The 16,992-nt window shown below is 38.2% G+C and overlaps 1 pseudogene; it reads left to right on the top strand.

Moving 5' to 3' along the window:
* The first annotated feature begins 10,682 nt into the window (after positions 1-10,682).
* Positions 10,683-16,992, top strand: LOC121804056 (annotated as a pseudogene).

A 16,992-nucleotide genomic window follows, 5' to 3' on the forward strand; every position in this document is an offset into this window, starting at 1 on the left:
AGTCAGAATCTTCGTTGAGCCATCTTGCAAACTTAGCTTCACCTTCCCTATCCCTTTGATCTGACACACATGGTTATTGCCAAGAACTACAGTCCCTGATGCTTCCTGAAGATCATGAAACCAAGATTTGTTGGGGCACATATGGAAGCTGCACCCTGAGTCCATTATCCACCTGTGACTGATCCCATTATCACTGATATTCATAAGTTGAGCAGGGGGATCAGTACTCTCCACACAATCAGAAGTGTTGTGGCCCTCAGAGGCTAGTTTTCTCTTCCATGCATGGCAATCCTTCTTCAAGTGCCCTGGTTTCTTGCACCAATAACATGCTCTGGTTTCCTTCTGAGCATCAGAGCTTGAGGGTTTTGTGCCCTCAAACTTCTTCTTGAAATTCTGCTTCTTGAACTTCTTCACATTCAAGGCCTCTGCAGCTTGAACATTAGAGCTTGCAGAGCCTCTGCTGGTGGTCTTCTGGAGTTCCTTAGCCATCAGGGCCGAGTAGACTTCTGCATAGGTGATAGGCTTATCTCTGCCATAGATGATTGCATCACTCAACTGGTCATAAGAGCTAGGCAAGGCATTTAATGTAAGAATAGCCTTGTCTTCATCTGAAATTTTAACATCCACAGAGCCCAGATCATCAATGATCTTGTTGAACTCCTCTAACTGCTCTATGATAGGTTTCTCTCCAGAGAAACTATAGGCATAGAGCCTCTTCTTGAGATACAGCCGGTTAGCCAATGATTTGGCCAAGTAAACTTCATCCAACTTATCCAAGATCTCCACCGCAGTCTTGGCTTCTTGAACATCCCTCAAGACTTTATCTCCAAGGCACAAAATTACTGCAGAGTGTGCCTTGAGCTGCATCTCCTCCATCTTTATTTGTGCTTTATCATCAAGCACTGGAGCCTTTCCCTTTTCCTCAGGTTTTGAAAGCACTGCAGCCAAGCCTTGTTGGATCAAAACCGCCTTCATCTTCATCTTCCACAGGCCATAGTCATTCTTGCCTGTGAATTTTTCTGCATCAAGCCTTGCTGCCATCTCTGAAACTGCTTGAACTTCTGCAAATCAGCTTCAAACCTTTCCCACAGACGGCGCCACTTGTTAGGATTAACACACAAGGCTTACACACTCTTGAATAGATCACACACACTCACACACTTAGAGTAGAGAAGATGAAATCTTGGAGAGAAAACTGGAAAACTCTTTTATTGAATGAATACACTCTACCTACATACAATCGGTATTGAGCTATTTAAAGCTCTATATCCAAGTAGCAACTGCTACTAACTAACTAACTACAAGAATCAAGAAAGCAACAAAGCTAACTGTTACATTCTAACAAACTAACTGCTATTTCCAACGGCTAGTTCTTCTAGCTTCCTTCTTCACTTCATCAGCCTTTAGCTTAGCTTTTTCCTTCCCTTTTTTTGCAACTGAATGAGCACTCCCATTCTTACATGTATGAAGGCTAAATTAAACGAAATAAATGACCCAAAGAAAGGCAAAGAAAGACCTACTACGTCTAATGAACAACTATAAAAACTAGCTCTAAAAATTTTCACTAAAACTACACACATCATCAATAAGATTCTTAAGGAACTTTTTAATGGATATAATTTTTAAATGGTTGGCATTCCAATTCATTCAGTCACTTTTAAAAGCTTTGTTTGGGGCTAAAATTTGGAGGCAGAATGTGGAATTGTGGCCAGAAAATTCTCATCATCCATAACAAGTCAAAAGTTTAACACCACTGTCAACTGCTCCCTCCCTCTCCCTCTCCCTCTCCCTCTCCCTCATCCATCAATCTTCACTAGAGAGAGAGAGAGTGCTGCCCCAAAAGTCTCCAATACATGTAATTGCTTTTACTACATGATACCATATTGAATAGAATTTTGAATTCATTGTATCTGACCACAATTCCATCGCATGTAAAATCTGACCACAATTCCATCGCACGATTTACATGATACCATATTGAATAGAATTTTGAATTCATTGTATCTGACCACAATTCCATCGCATGATTTACAGGGGATAGAAAAATTCAATCACAATAGGCTACAAATATATTTGAAACTCATCAATTACATTGAATTGGGGGTAGAAAAATTCAATCGTAATACACAACAAATTTATTATTCACAAAGAATTTCATAATGAAAAAGATAATAGAGAAATAGAGAAAGAACGGAAAATGAAGAACTGACCGGATGAAGTCCTTGCAGATGAAATTTCAAAGAAACCTTCGTTCTGGCAACTTGTCGAAAAAAAGCAAGAAAAGAGAGGGAGAAATTCTACAAAGAGAATGAATCTAGATAGAGAAGAGGCAGATCACCCTCAAATTGCAGTGAATACGACGGCAAATCCGCCTCTCTATGTCAACGATGGAGGATTGTTGTGAATGGGAGATAGACGGCTAAAGGGTGTGAAAAGGTTATGAATGAGATTTTTTATTTTATCTGGATCCATAAATTGAAGTAGGAATAGTATCCCACCAAATTGGTAAGATACGTATCTGCATTTTTTGAGGCATTATCTGCGGGCTCAAGATGGGCCATAGTGAATTACCCGGGCTTCATGATAGTGTAAATAGGATATCAAACATTTAGAAATGAATGGACATATATCTATATCTTGGCTTTACTAGCTTATCAAACGAGCCCTAAATATGTTAGTACAAAAAACTCTAAATGTGTTTTGTCAAATACTTGATTCGAAATACTAATGAGGCAATAAAATATATACTAAGAAATAAAATAAAACCGATCTAATTATAAGGTTTCTCTCTTATGAAATGTGTTCCTTCCTTCGTCCCTAAAAATTTGTCACTTATTTTTACTTTTGCACATTCCCAAAAATTTGTCATCTTTCACTTTTAATAATTTTGGTAGTGGACACCACACTACACTGACTCATTCTCTTCATATTTTTATTAAAACTAATACACCCTCCATCTCATAGAAATAGACCGTTTAGGGTTGGTACGAGTTTTAATATATAATTAATAAAGTAACAGCGAAAGAGAAAAAAGTAGTTGGAATTGTTTAGTGGATGGTGGGGCTAATAAATAATAAAGTAAGAGAATGAGAAAAAGGTTGTCATAAACGGATATAACATATTTTTATGGGACGAACGGAAAAGAAATATGACTTATTTCTATGGGCGGAGGAAGTATATAAAAGTATGACTCACATTCAACTAACTTTTTCATCCCACTTATGATTACATTTCTTAAAACCTATGGTGTATCTTCTACACCTAACAAATTTTCAACCACCTTTTCTTTCTATCCCTTTCAGAATTTGTTAATTTTATATTCAAACTCGTATCATTCACTACCAGAACTAATTTTTATGGACGGGGTAGTATTTAAAAAATAATTTCTTCTTTCCCTAAAAGTAGGAATTTTGCGATGACACAGATTTTAATAGAAAGTTGATATACTATGAAAGAGATAGAAAGAAATATTGTTAGTAAAGAATGTTAGTAAAGAATGAACGTGATCTTATAAGAGAGAAACATTGTTAAAAGTAAAATAGATTAATTTTATTAGACGAATTAAAATAATAATAAAAAAAACTATTATTTGAAGAACATTGACAGTAAAAATTAACTCACTTTAAATAGAAGTCAAATAAAAGCACTTTCTTTAAAATTAACTCACTTTAAATAGAAGTCCAATAAAATCAAGCACTTTCTTCTTCTTCTTCAGTGGAATGTGCTTATTGTGATTTTAAATTAGGGTAGTGATAAATTAACAAACATTGTACATACAAAATTGGGTATATTTGTCAATTTCTATCATTTGCAATGAATAAGGAAATTACCCGTTTTAATACTATCAACAAAATATTAAAAAGAAAATACTTATAATTTTTTCTAATAAAAATATTTTATTTTAAAAATTAAAACAAATATTTTACGTCATGTCTTTTATAGTTTAAAAAAAATGAAAAAAGAGTTAAAAGTAAAAAGAACAAAATAATAAAGAGATATTGGCATCTAATATCATGAAACTTTCAAGAAGTTGAATTTTTCCCACGAACTTTAAAATTGGCAAATAATATCATGAACTTTACTCCCGATTTGTTTTTTTCCCACGAATGAAAAAACTCCCACAAATAATATTATGATACGGATTTGTTTTCGTAATTTCCCGACAACAATTTTGAGAGCTTCATGTTTTTCAATCTTTGAAGATAGTTTTTCTTGAAGCACACCCTCCAAAATTGTTCTTCAATCTATTAAAATAACACGAATTTTTGCATTCGTGGGAAAAAATAAACTCGGGGTAAAGTTCGTGATATTATTTGCCAATTTTAAAGTTCGTGGAAAAATCCAACTTTTTGAAAGTTTCATGATATTAGATGTCAATATCTCAATAATAAAAGATAGTGAAAATATTATAATTAAATTAATAATAATTCAATAAAATTTAATTTTGAAAAGAATATAATAACATATTATATTATAAAATTTTTAAGTATTAGCTTTGCTAGAATATTATATTTTCCACTTTGATTCTATACTTAACGTTTTTTATTTATAAACTAATTCTTAAAAACTTAATTTTTCAATAACTTATTTTTAAATTATTATTTTATTCCAAAAACAAATTTGTATTTTTTTTTAATTTGGATCTCGTATGTTATTACTTTTTATTTCATTTTCTTCAATTATTCTAATATTTATAATTTGGAATATCATTTGAAGCTTGTGATTGCAAATATTTTTTGTATAATATCATATGAGTTTAAAAATTATAAGGGATTATTATATAATTCATCATATCAAAAACAGTATTTATAAAAGATAAAAAACATATTACTACAAAGAAATATATTAAAGAATTTTAAATGAAATATTTTTTTTGCAAACGACCAATTTCTCTCTTTGAAATATCTACTAATATGTACTATAATACTTGCAAAACTAAAAATTAGAAGAAAAAAAAATAAAATATCAATATATATGGCATAGTACGAGAGAAATTCCTATTTTGCGCAATTTTTACTTTATTATTAAAAGGAATAGTTTATTTAACTTCATATCATTGTGATAGTTTAAATAAAAATGAATAATTTTTTTTATTCCATTAAAATACCATGTACAATTATTCTATCTAAAATTTTATTTTGAATCTTTGAACAAGTGGATATAATCAATAATAAAATCAGTTACATAGTATTTTCTAAAACAAAATGATTAAGGAAATACTGTAATAGCACAATTTTTCTCCTATAAATGCAAATATGGTTAAATTAGTCATAGATATATCAAGGGATATCAGTACAGCCCGCAATCCGTGGATTGGTCCGAATAGCCTGCTAAATTTATAGGGTTAGGGTTGAAAATTTATAGCCCGAAAAAATTACAACCTGATTAGCCCGCACCCAATTAACCTGCAACCCATTAGGGCCAGACCCGAAAACCCGATGGGCTGCCCGAAAACCTGATAAAATTTATATTGTTTTATTTATTTTCTCCAAATTTGTCATTTCATTGATTATTTTTATAATATAGATAACTACAAAAATAACTTTCTATCTTATATTAAATATAAAAATTATATATTAGAGTTAATTAAGATAATAATATATAAATAAATTAGAAACATCAAATTCACTAAAAATATATATAAAATTATAGAATATACTTCAAATTTTCTCAAAATATATTTAATTTCATTTTGCACAAATTTCAAATATTAATATTGATCATGTTTATGTTTGAGTTTAAGCATATATCTCAAATTATCAGATTTATCATAATTAAACGCTTTACATTATATAAATATGGCTAATTTTCACAATTATTTGTTGGATTGATCGTATGTTAATTTTATCGATAGCATCCCGATTAACTTGATGGGCAAGTCCAAAACCCGAGCTTTTAGGGTTAGGGTTGAACTTTTATAACCTGGAAAAAATCACAACCCGGTAGGGTTGGCCCGAAACCCGCTTGGTTGACCCGATAGACATCCCTTCATATATGTAATTAATGAAGCTACCGATTCAAACTAATTTGATCTTATCTTATTTTAATTTGATGGGCATTTTGTATATACTTTTTTTTTGTTAATCTATCTTTATTCATTTGAAGGGCATTTTGTATATACAATTTTTGTTAATTTATCTTTATTCATTAAATTATATCCATTCTTAATAGAAGGATAATTACCCATATAATTGCTAAGTAGATTAACTCTCTTTTAAACAAGTACTAATTGGGATGATTGGATTTCTATTAACAAAGTTTGTCCAACGACTGCTCGTGAGAATTCTAGAAACAACTATAGATTCAATTTCTTCCAAAATATACTTTGCATTTGCAAGTTACTTCCAACCATTGAACATGCTTAATTCTAAACACATGTTGATATATTTTTTTGTTAGAGACATTTATTAAACAATGAATATATGTAAGTTTAACATGGACGTCATATTATAGCTGTAAGCTGTGATGCAGTCCCACGTTTATCTTCTTTTATTCAATAATATATATTACCCCGTCCCATAATAAAAGTCACATTTCACTTTTACGATAAATGGTAGTAGGCTTCACCTTCTACCAACTTATTTCACTCACATTTTTATTATAAAACTAAAATATATAAATGAGACTCATACTCCACCAATTTATTCAATTAACTTTTATTTATATTTCTTAAGATCTGTGCCCATACTAAATGTGACTCTTATTGTGGGACGGAGATAGTAATGATTATAATCGTACATTTATGGCATATGCAGTGGTCCAGATGTCCCAGCGGAATTCCCCGCTGAATTCCCAAAAACACCTCCTGCCACGTCATACGGAATTCCCACTGCACAGTGGTGGAATTCCCTGCGGACTTCCCGACGGAATTCCCACAACAAACAAAATTCACAAATCAACAATTTAAACACTTTCCGGAATTAAACAATGTACGAAATTAAAAATTTCGACACGAATACGGAGAAAATTCAACCACTTTATTTTAAAAAAAAACATACTTGATTAAAAAAAAATACATTATTTTTTAAATAAAAACCGACTCCTCACCCCTCGGATTCCCCGCCGTCAGTTCCCTTGCCGTCCCCGCCGCCCCCCTCCCTCGCTTTCGCTATCCGACATAGCGTCGAACCCTAAGTCGCGGCGCATACTGTTGAGGAGGGGTCTAAGCTTCCGGTTGTAGTGGGGGTCGGTCGCTTGGTGCCATTCCTGCATCCCACGTAACAATGCGTCATGTGCGGCGATGCAGGCATAGGAGGGGTTCTCGGGATCCGGATCGTTTCGGCGGATCCACTGGGACTTCCCCTCGACAAACGCACCGCGAACCTTTGCCCAATCGGGCGACGGCGGCGGGCCGAAGATGTGGGAGTGGGGAACTCTGCATCGGCGGGGGGTAGTTCAGTGGAACCAGCATTGCTGCTATACTCTCCGGATGCGCTGATCCTCGTCCGCTTCGGCCAGCCAGATTTCACACCCGCAGTGACCTTGGGCAATCCTGCACCGCGAGATACACCTCCCAATATTTGAATTCCCCGAAGCCCTTTTCGGAGTCGGGGAACTGCTGGTGAGACAGCAGCTTCACATCCTCGGCGGACATGCCGCTGGTTGCCGAGCGGAGGTTGTTTGTGTAAATGCCGGCAAATCGGCTGAGCAGCTTCTTCAACCGATCCCACTGTTTCCGGCATTGGTCCGAGTTGTGGGCCTTCCCCGTTGGCGGTTTGAACTGGAGGTAGCTCTGGCTAATGCGCCACCACATCCGGTCGATGTGCTGGTTCGCCCCGACGTATGCATTCTCAACCACACTGATCCACGCCTTCGCCAGCGCGACGCACTCGTCCGAGCTCCAGATGGTCCTGTTGGACCCGCTGGATCCCTCCCCCACGTCAGCAGCGTACACCGGGACGCCCCGTCCCCTGCCCCTCCCTCGCCCTGTCCTCCCCCTCCTTTCTGTCGCCGGCGGATTCTCCTAGATCGGAGAAAGCCCCAACTCCTCGAACGAGAACGTGTCGATGCCAGTGAACTGAGTCTCGAGAGGAGAACTCACCGGGTTGTCCGTCGACAGTAAGTCGATAGACGTTGTCCACCGGCGATTGGGGGACCCCCGGCCTACTCCCCCCCGAAGCGCCAGGCGATCCTTGCATCATCTGGGGCATCATCATCCCCGGCATTTGGGGCATCATCCCATACCACTTTGGGTACATGTTGTAGTACCCCGGCATCATGCCCGATGGCATTTGAGATTGGGGCATCATCCCCAGAATTTGGGACATCGACTGGGAAAATTGCGTACTCCTACCGATGGGAAAATGCGGCGCCGGTGAATCGCTCGAGACGGGAGAAGAATCGCTATCGTGGTGCTCCATTGATGATTCGAAACAAAGGTATTTACAGAGAGAGATACTCGTTAAAACAAGTGGTGTGAATGATATGAAGTTCAACGGGATGTATTTATAGAAAGAAAAAAATAACATATAATGCAACACACGGGAATTCCGTGCGGAATTCCGTGATAATCCACGCAATGGCGGACGTCAGGACGGAATTCCGCGCGGAATTCCGCTAAACTCCGCGGACCTGCAACGTCCTCCTCGGAATTCCGTATCCGCGCCCGGTATGCACAATGGCGGACCTCCGCCACGGAATTCCGGCACGTCTGTGGGAATTCCGCGTTGACGTCCGCCATTGCGGATGCTCTTATGAATGTATGTACAGTGTACTAACTTCGTCCAACAAAAATGTCTTGGTTGAACTTCTAAGAGAACAGAGAAAAGTGGCTGTAGGAAAGGGTGTGCATATAGGATGAATTAAGATTTAAAAAAAATAAATTGGCGATGCTCGGCGGTCGCACGCCACAATGGACACCGTTTGATCTCCGCGCCAATTGCGTATGGATGCAGACGAGAGAACGGCGATGGGAGGAGGCAGCCGATCGGCGTTATGGCCGCAATGGGCACTAATCAATCGGGCCGAAAGCCGAAAACAAGAGCTAGCCTAGCTTTTGGCTTGGTCCACTTGGCCTTATACCATGTGACTAGTGTCATGTCACTTATTTTTATTGCCATGTCATGTGATTTCTACGTTACAAAATCAATGCATTTTAAAGTAACAAAAGTATGTTGATAATTAAGTGCAAATAACTCAAAATTTTAAATCAAATGTAACTAAAATTTGAATTCATGACTAGAAAATAATAAGCGAAGAGCTCTCTCCCTAGTTTGACGGAAAACCGACCTTTCTTAGAATCTCATCATCTTTCGGATGACCAACCACTTAACCAAAATGTGTCATCGTTTACTTTTTGATGTAACAAATTGCTACACTGAACAACACAATATAGATTTACATTTTATTAGAAAATACAAAAAAAACATGTTTAAACATTACTTTATGTGGTTGACACTAAGTAATAGCTCGAAAATTTTTCTTTACAAAACAATTGAAAGAACATGCATTGATTGTTCTTGGTTGTAATTAGGTATTGCATGAAAAATGGATCAATATAATTTTAGGATATTCCCTAAAGTTATTTATTTTGAACCAAATACATGAATCCCGATTTTGTTTTCGAATTAGGGCTGTATGATTTGTATGTGCAGCAGGTTCTTTGTCGACCATCAAATAAACCAGAGAAAATTCCTTGTTGATTGAACTTAAAGTTTGTGGATTTACACAATCACTCACATGTAAATTTAATGGTTTTAAAATGATAGTATTTGACAATAAAACATTAGTGTGTGCACTTCAATTCCATCACAAAAGAGGAATATATACTTGTAAAATGTGGTAGAATGAATGATCATGTTGTTAAATTTCTTGATGAGTTAGTGTTGCATTGGCCTTTCCAATATTTGCTTTTTCAATGAATGCATGAATCGTTCTACTAAATCTTAAGAAAATTCCTTTGGAAAATAGCTAATGTAGATGATGAACTGCCTTGTAAATGGATGTTTGTAATACCATTTCAGTTTCCTCTATGGACCGAAATGTAAAAGACTCTTCTAGATTGAACAGCTCGAGTTTCTGTAGCCGGAGCGATGGTTTTGAATCTGTTTCGAGTCACAATGGTAGGAAAGTATATGAGCAAACATTTTCTTCCCCTCTGATGCTGATAGTAAAGTTGTTACATTACATATTACCTTTTGTTCGATAGCTAAGCAGCACGCGAGCTTGGTAGAATGGATGAATGCCATTCTCCCCGACCTACATTTGCCAGCAAATGCTTCTGATGAGGAGATACGAGATGTCCTTATCGATGGATCTGTCCTATGTAGAATACTAAAAAAGATAAAACCTGGCTCCATCTTTGAGGTAATTGCCTTTCTTGATTTGGATTGGAACGTTTCGTTTAAAGAGTTGAATGGATCATGACGTTTCTCCTCGTTGCCTTTGTAGCGTGACACAAAATCACATGGAGGAGAGAACGTCGAAAGATTCTTGTATGCAATGGATGAAATGGGGTTGCCAAGGTTTCAAGTTGCTGATCTCAAGAAGGTGTTTGAACTACCCTTTTTTAGCGATGTTTTTGTGTCTTCGTTGGACTGTGTATTGTCTCGTATCGTGTAGGGATTGATGAAGAAGGTGTTGGCTTGTCTGTCAACACTGCGAATGCATTATATGATGCGGTTTAGCAGACTAGACTCCAGCAACTCGGGGTGGAAATCAACAGGTGAGCGGGGGGGGGAAATGCTAATAGCCCGCCAAAAGAGGAACGCTTCAGAATGCAGTCTTCTACCCCTTTCGGGGAACACAGGCGAAAGTTAATCCCCGACTCAAAAACTCCAAATGGCGTACGCAGAAGTTCCAAAATGACAGGTGTTGTATGTATATACGAGCATTGTCCAACGTTTGAACTTGGTTTCCAATTAGTTTTTATACTGTTTTTGGGCCAGCCTCGGTCATAAGCCATGCCGGCCACAACTTTCATGATGTCTTGCAGCTCAAACACGGGTCTTACGCAGATATCCCTGCTGCCACAATGTCGGAAATGATGAAATCGAACAGCTTGAACGTAAGTCTTGTGTTAGCATATAGTACTAAGTTTCTTTTCTACCTTTGGGGTGGACTAAAAGATGTATATATCCATTGCAGAATGCTCCGATTCAGTCATTATTGAGCGTTGTCAACGGAATATTAGACGAGGGCGTGGAGATGAAGAGTGGAGCAATACCTCATGTAAGAAATCTCTATGAAATTCCATTTCAAACTACCTCAAAAACTAACAGAATTCTTCATTTTTTTGTATATTTCAGCGAGTCGCTTGCCTTTTTAGGAAAGTTGTGCAGGAGATCGAGCGTAGGATATGCACTCAAGCAGAGAACTTGCGCACGGTAATGCGTTTGTTAGGCAGAGCCATGCTGATGCTGATACCGAATATCCTGGTTATCGACTGTGTCCCTTTTTATTTACAGCAAAACAATCTTTTCAAGGCGCGAGAAGAGAACTACCAATCCAGAATTCAAGTGCTCGAAACCCTTGCAACGGACTAGAGGAGAGACTCAGGTATGGAAGCTCTTCCCGTTCCAACTTTACGTTACTAAAGATATACGTTGTTTTACAAGAGTATTGGCCATGCAGTTGCATCATGAATAAAGCAAAAACTATTTATACAAGTTGATTGTTAGATTGTAACTGATAAATACAGAATGACAAGAACAAATTTGAGGAGGAAAAGAAGGCCGAATAGCATGAGGCGTCGAAACTGGTCAACGAGAAAGAAGACATTGATCAAGGGGTTGCGAATTTGAGGCAAAGGCTAGACACTAGAGGCATTCAACAAGAGCTTCTGGAGAGGTTGAATGAGGCACTATTCTTGCTAACCAAGTCAGGAGCTAGAATAAAGGATCTGGAAGCAACGGAAGCTAAAGACGAACGCAACCAGCAAGAGCTCGAGAATAGGCCAACCGAAGAGACACTGAGATAGCCAAACGAGTCCATGAAAATCGGCGGGGATGAGCTTGAGGATAAAAAGAAAGAAACACAAAGTTTACTAACAGAGTCGAGGGAGAGGATAAAGCAGCTCGAGGCGATGAATGCTGAGATTGGCGTTCGCCAGCGAGAGCTCGAGAATAGGTTCAAGGAAGCACAAAACATGCTTAAAGAGTCAAGAGATAGAGTGAAGGAACTCGAGGAAATGAAAGGAGGCAGCGAAGAATGGCTTAAGGATAGGCTAAAAGAAGAGTCAAGAGCTAGAATAAACGAGCTTGAAGCTAGTGATGGCCAGCAAGAGCTTGAGAATAAGTCCAACTTGCTAAGAGAGTCAAGAGAGAGAGTGAAGGAGCTCGATACAATGAAGACTGAAGCCGATAACAAGCAGAGAGAGCTCGTGGGGAGGTTGGACGAAGCTTTGAACTTAGTAACGCAGTTGAAATCCAGAGTGCAGGAGCTAGAGGCAATGACAGTCGAAGGTGGAGGCACTCAAAAAGATCTTGAGAGTAAGCTGATGGCAGCTGTGAAGATCTCAACAGAGTTGAAATCTCAAGTGAAGGATCTCGAGACCATGAAAGCTGAAGCTCAAATCACTCAAAGCTCACTACAAGAGTCGAGAACAAAAGTGAAGGAGCTTGAGGCATTATTGAAATTGAAATCGGAATGGTGGAAGAAGAAAGAGACTTTTAACCAAATTTTTATAGAACATCAGCTTGGTGTATTACCTGTGTGAGTGATCTAAGTCTTATTATTATTATTATTATTATTATTATTATTATTATTATTATCATCATCCAGTATAAGTTACTTTCCTGTGTTTTCTGAAAAAGATGAGTTGCTTATCCATTCAGGAACTAAAATTCGCATCTTAGGAGATCAAGCAAGAATTCCGGAAAATAAAGGAAAGCTACTCAGAAGAGTTCAATAACTTAGGCACTTTGTTATAGAATTTGATGATATAAGTAGATAGGGCATCTACTAACATGTTATAACAGCTTCGAAAATCAAGATTCTTGGCGACGCAGCGAAGAACTATCACCCTCTCCTTGCTGAAAATCAAAAGCTGCACAATGAGTTGCAGGAGCTAAAAGGTAGTACCTACATTGTTATACTTATTCCATTATCAACATAGTAAATCCAGAAATAGCTAATGCCTGACTTACACAGGAAATATTAGAGTCTACTGCCGGATAAGGCCGTTTCTCCCAGGGAAAAAGGGGAAACAATCGGTCATCGAATACATTGGTGAAAATGGGGAGCTAACGGTTGCCAATCCAGCCAAACCGGGTAAAGAAGGGCGCCGGTCATTTAGATTTGATAAAGTGTATGGCCCAACATCATCTCAAGGTTTTTATCTACCAATACATGCATCCCTACTTAGCTCATCGTCTCAACCATTAATCACTCGACTTTCAAATGCATGCAGCTCAAGTTTTTGCAGATACTCAGCCTTTGATACAATCTGTTCTTGATGGATTTAATGTGTGCATTTTTGCCTACGGACAGACCAGGTCGGGGAAAACATACACAATGGTAAGATACCAAATTTGTGAGAGTATACCAAATATATTGTTGTCATAGTGAACAATACTTGTCTACAGACTGGTCCGGATGTAGCAACTGAAGACTAATGGGGGGTGAACAATCGAGCATTGAAGAACCTTTTCACCATTACACAAGACCGGGGGAGCATCCTTCAATACGAAGTTTCTTTTCAGATGGTGGAGATATACAACGAACAAGTCTGTGATTTGCTCTCGAATGATGCTCAAAAGAAATATCCTTGTATATAATCCACTGCCAATTTACATTGTCATGAGAAAGACAGACGTATGTCAATTACATTTAGTTGATATACAAATGTGTTTGTGTTTGTGTTGCATCCATAACGTAGGTTGTTGACATAGTTGTCAGTTTGTCAATATAAGATAGTTATCAACTGATCATATCGCCCATATAAATTGACTATTTCTACACACCATTTACTTGGTTATCCTTGATTTGCACACACTTGACAAGCTCGCAGCCAAACGGGCTGGCCGTGCCAGATGCAAGCATAGAGCAGGTCAAGTCGACTGAAGATGTGATGAGACTAATGGATATTGGATTGCAGAATAGAGCTAAAAGCTCCACATCCATGAACTAAAGAAGCAGTAGATCACACAGGTACTTGTCATAATCTCGGCAATAATTCAATATTTGAAAAATGCTTCGATGCAACAACATCAAGATGTATATACGCAATGCAGTATCGTGTCAATTCACACACGAGGAATGGATTTGAAGAGGGGTTCTTCTTTACGAGGTGAAAGAATAGACGGGGTCAGAGGTGACGGGGGACAGGCTCAAAGAGGCGCAACACATCAACAAATCATTATCTGCGCTTGGCGATGTGGTGTTTGCGTTGTCGCAGAAGGCTGCTCATGTTCCGTACCGCAACAGCAAGCTCACTCAAGTCCTTCAGAGCTCATTAGGTAGGTAAGGTCGATAATATATTTGTAGTAACAGACATGAACGATGAATCCAACATGTTGGTTTGGTGGTTTATAGGAGGGCATGCAAAGACATTGATGTTTGTACAGATAAACCCTGATGCTACTTCTTTTATTAGAAATGGGCCACTCACCCCTTAAAAGGCCTCATAAGGGGGAGGGTTATCCACACTTATATAGATTAGATGGGATCTTTACCAAGTCGATGTGGGATAGAATTTAGAGGATTTAACACGCCCCCTCACGTGTGGGCCGGAAAGGGCATCGGTCTTCCATCACGTGGGTAGGCAATGCAAGAGAAACCATCATCGATGTGGGCCGGAAAGGACATCGGTCTTCCACTCGTGAGGTAGATAAGAGATAAAGAGAAAACCATCATCGACTTGGGCCCGCTCTGATACCATATTAGAAATGGGCCACTCACCCCTTAAAAGGCCTCATAAGGGGGAGGGTTATCCACACTTATATAGATTAGATGGGATCTTTACCAAGTCGATGTGGGATAGAATTTAGAGGATTTAACATATGTGAAATTTGGAGAATCGAATTGATGAACAAACATTGGAGAATCGAATTGACGGAGAAGATGAATTGAAAAGAGAAAAGGGGGGAGAAACTGCCGATAGTAAAGAGGAGAGAAATCTCTAATAACTACATTTTTATTAATTGGTGACTACAAAAATACAATGAGACGCCTTATATAGGCTGAAAACTAAAGGCTAAACAAACTAATTAATCCTAAACAATACATTTTGATTTTCCAATTTTCACAGCCTCCCTCAAGATGGAAGCATATCAAATGCAACCATCTTGACCAAAAAATCAAACCATCTTGACCAAAAAATCAATACAAAAGGAAAAGAGCTAACTAAAGCAAGCAGAAGATTCCAGAGACTGCTCATCAGTTTCTTCAACGCAAGATCAGTCTCAAAGCCAAAAACATATTTCATATTTCAGCTGAGAGAGCTCAACCTCCTTCATCCGAAAGCCAGAGAGAGGACCAAGGCAGATGGCCAGGCTTCAACAATCAAGGCTCAACAACAAATTTGATTAGGCAACTCCAATGTTGCAACCAAAATTCACCAATTGTTGCAATCACCAACATCAACTTCCAATCCCCCACCCAACGCAAGACCATGCAGTTGCAACCATGTTTGTGAACAAAGCATCCATCCACCAAATCCACTCCACAAGGATCTCCAATTCAACAACACACACACCAACACCAAATAGCCTTTCCTCCTCACCCAAACATTCACAAACCGAACCGAACAACCCAACATACCAATCCAACCGAACAATCGGTGAACAACAAATCAAACATCCGACATACAATCGGAAATACCGAACAATCGGTCAACAACAAAACAAACATCCGACATACAATCGGAAAATTAGAGACAAATCTAAAAACATATTCAGATTCAACAACAAATTTGAGAAAACATATTCTCAAAACGAAAAACAATCAACCGAATACAATCGGAGAGAGATACAAACTTGGATCATACAAATCCAATGAACAAAATATAGAGAAAATCGGAGCATACAACTCCATACTTCAACATACTACACCAAACATGAACAATCGGAATTGAAAAAAATAAAAAAAATCAATTGAGATCAGAGGATATAGAAATCACCGATCTAGAGTACATCGGCGGTGCGAAATCTCCATAGACTTGCGGATTGTGTAATTCTCAAGCAACGAGGAGTAAATGGAGGCGTCGGAGTTGAGATAATCATCCGGCGAATATGAGAGGAACAGATTGCTCCGAGAGAAACACACCGGCGAAGCATCGGTGGTGGCGATGGCGGAAAAATGAGCTCTGGAGTACATCAGCGGTGATGAGAACATCACTCTACACCACCAGCGCTTCTCCAATTCATTGGCGACGAGATCCGCCATTGACGACTAATTCCCGACGATCTCAAGCTCTCAATCGAGCAACCGCCATTAATTGAAAAAAAAAGAAAGAGATAGAGGTAATCAGAGGCGATAGATGCGCAACGGATTGCGCTCTGATACCATGTGAAATTTGGAGAATCGAATTGATGAACAAACATTGGAGAATCGAATTGACGGAGAAGATGAATTGAAAAGAGAAAAGGGGGGAGAAACTGCCGATAGTAAAGAGGAGAGAAATCTCTGATAACTACATTTTTATTAATTGGTGACTACAAAAATACAATGAGACGCCTTATATAGGCTGAAAACTAAAGGCTAAACAAACTAATTAATCCTAAACAATACATTTTGATTTTCCAATTTTCACATCTTTTAGTGAAACATTGAGTACTTTAAAATTTGCTGAAAGGGTGTCGGGAGTCGAGTTGGGTGCAGCGAAGAGCAACAAAGACAATAAGGATTCTCACGAATTGATGGACCAGGTACTCTATTTACATACAAATAATACAAACACTGCTATTTTATGTTTTAGACTGTAAATTAGTAAACAAAATGTGATGGTGATAGGTAACAACTCTGACACAGAGTTTAGCCAAGAAGGAGGAGGAGATAGAGGCGCTGCAGAAGCAAGTAAGTGGAGAGACAAAAGGTCCCACATCATTGAAGTAA

Source organism: Salvia splendens, chromosome 5 (genome assembly GCF_004379255.2).
Source record: "Salvia splendens isolate huo1 chromosome 5, SspV2, whole genome shotgun sequence".
NCBI lineage: Eukaryota > Viridiplantae > Streptophyta > Magnoliopsida > Lamiales > Lamiaceae > Salvia > Salvia splendens.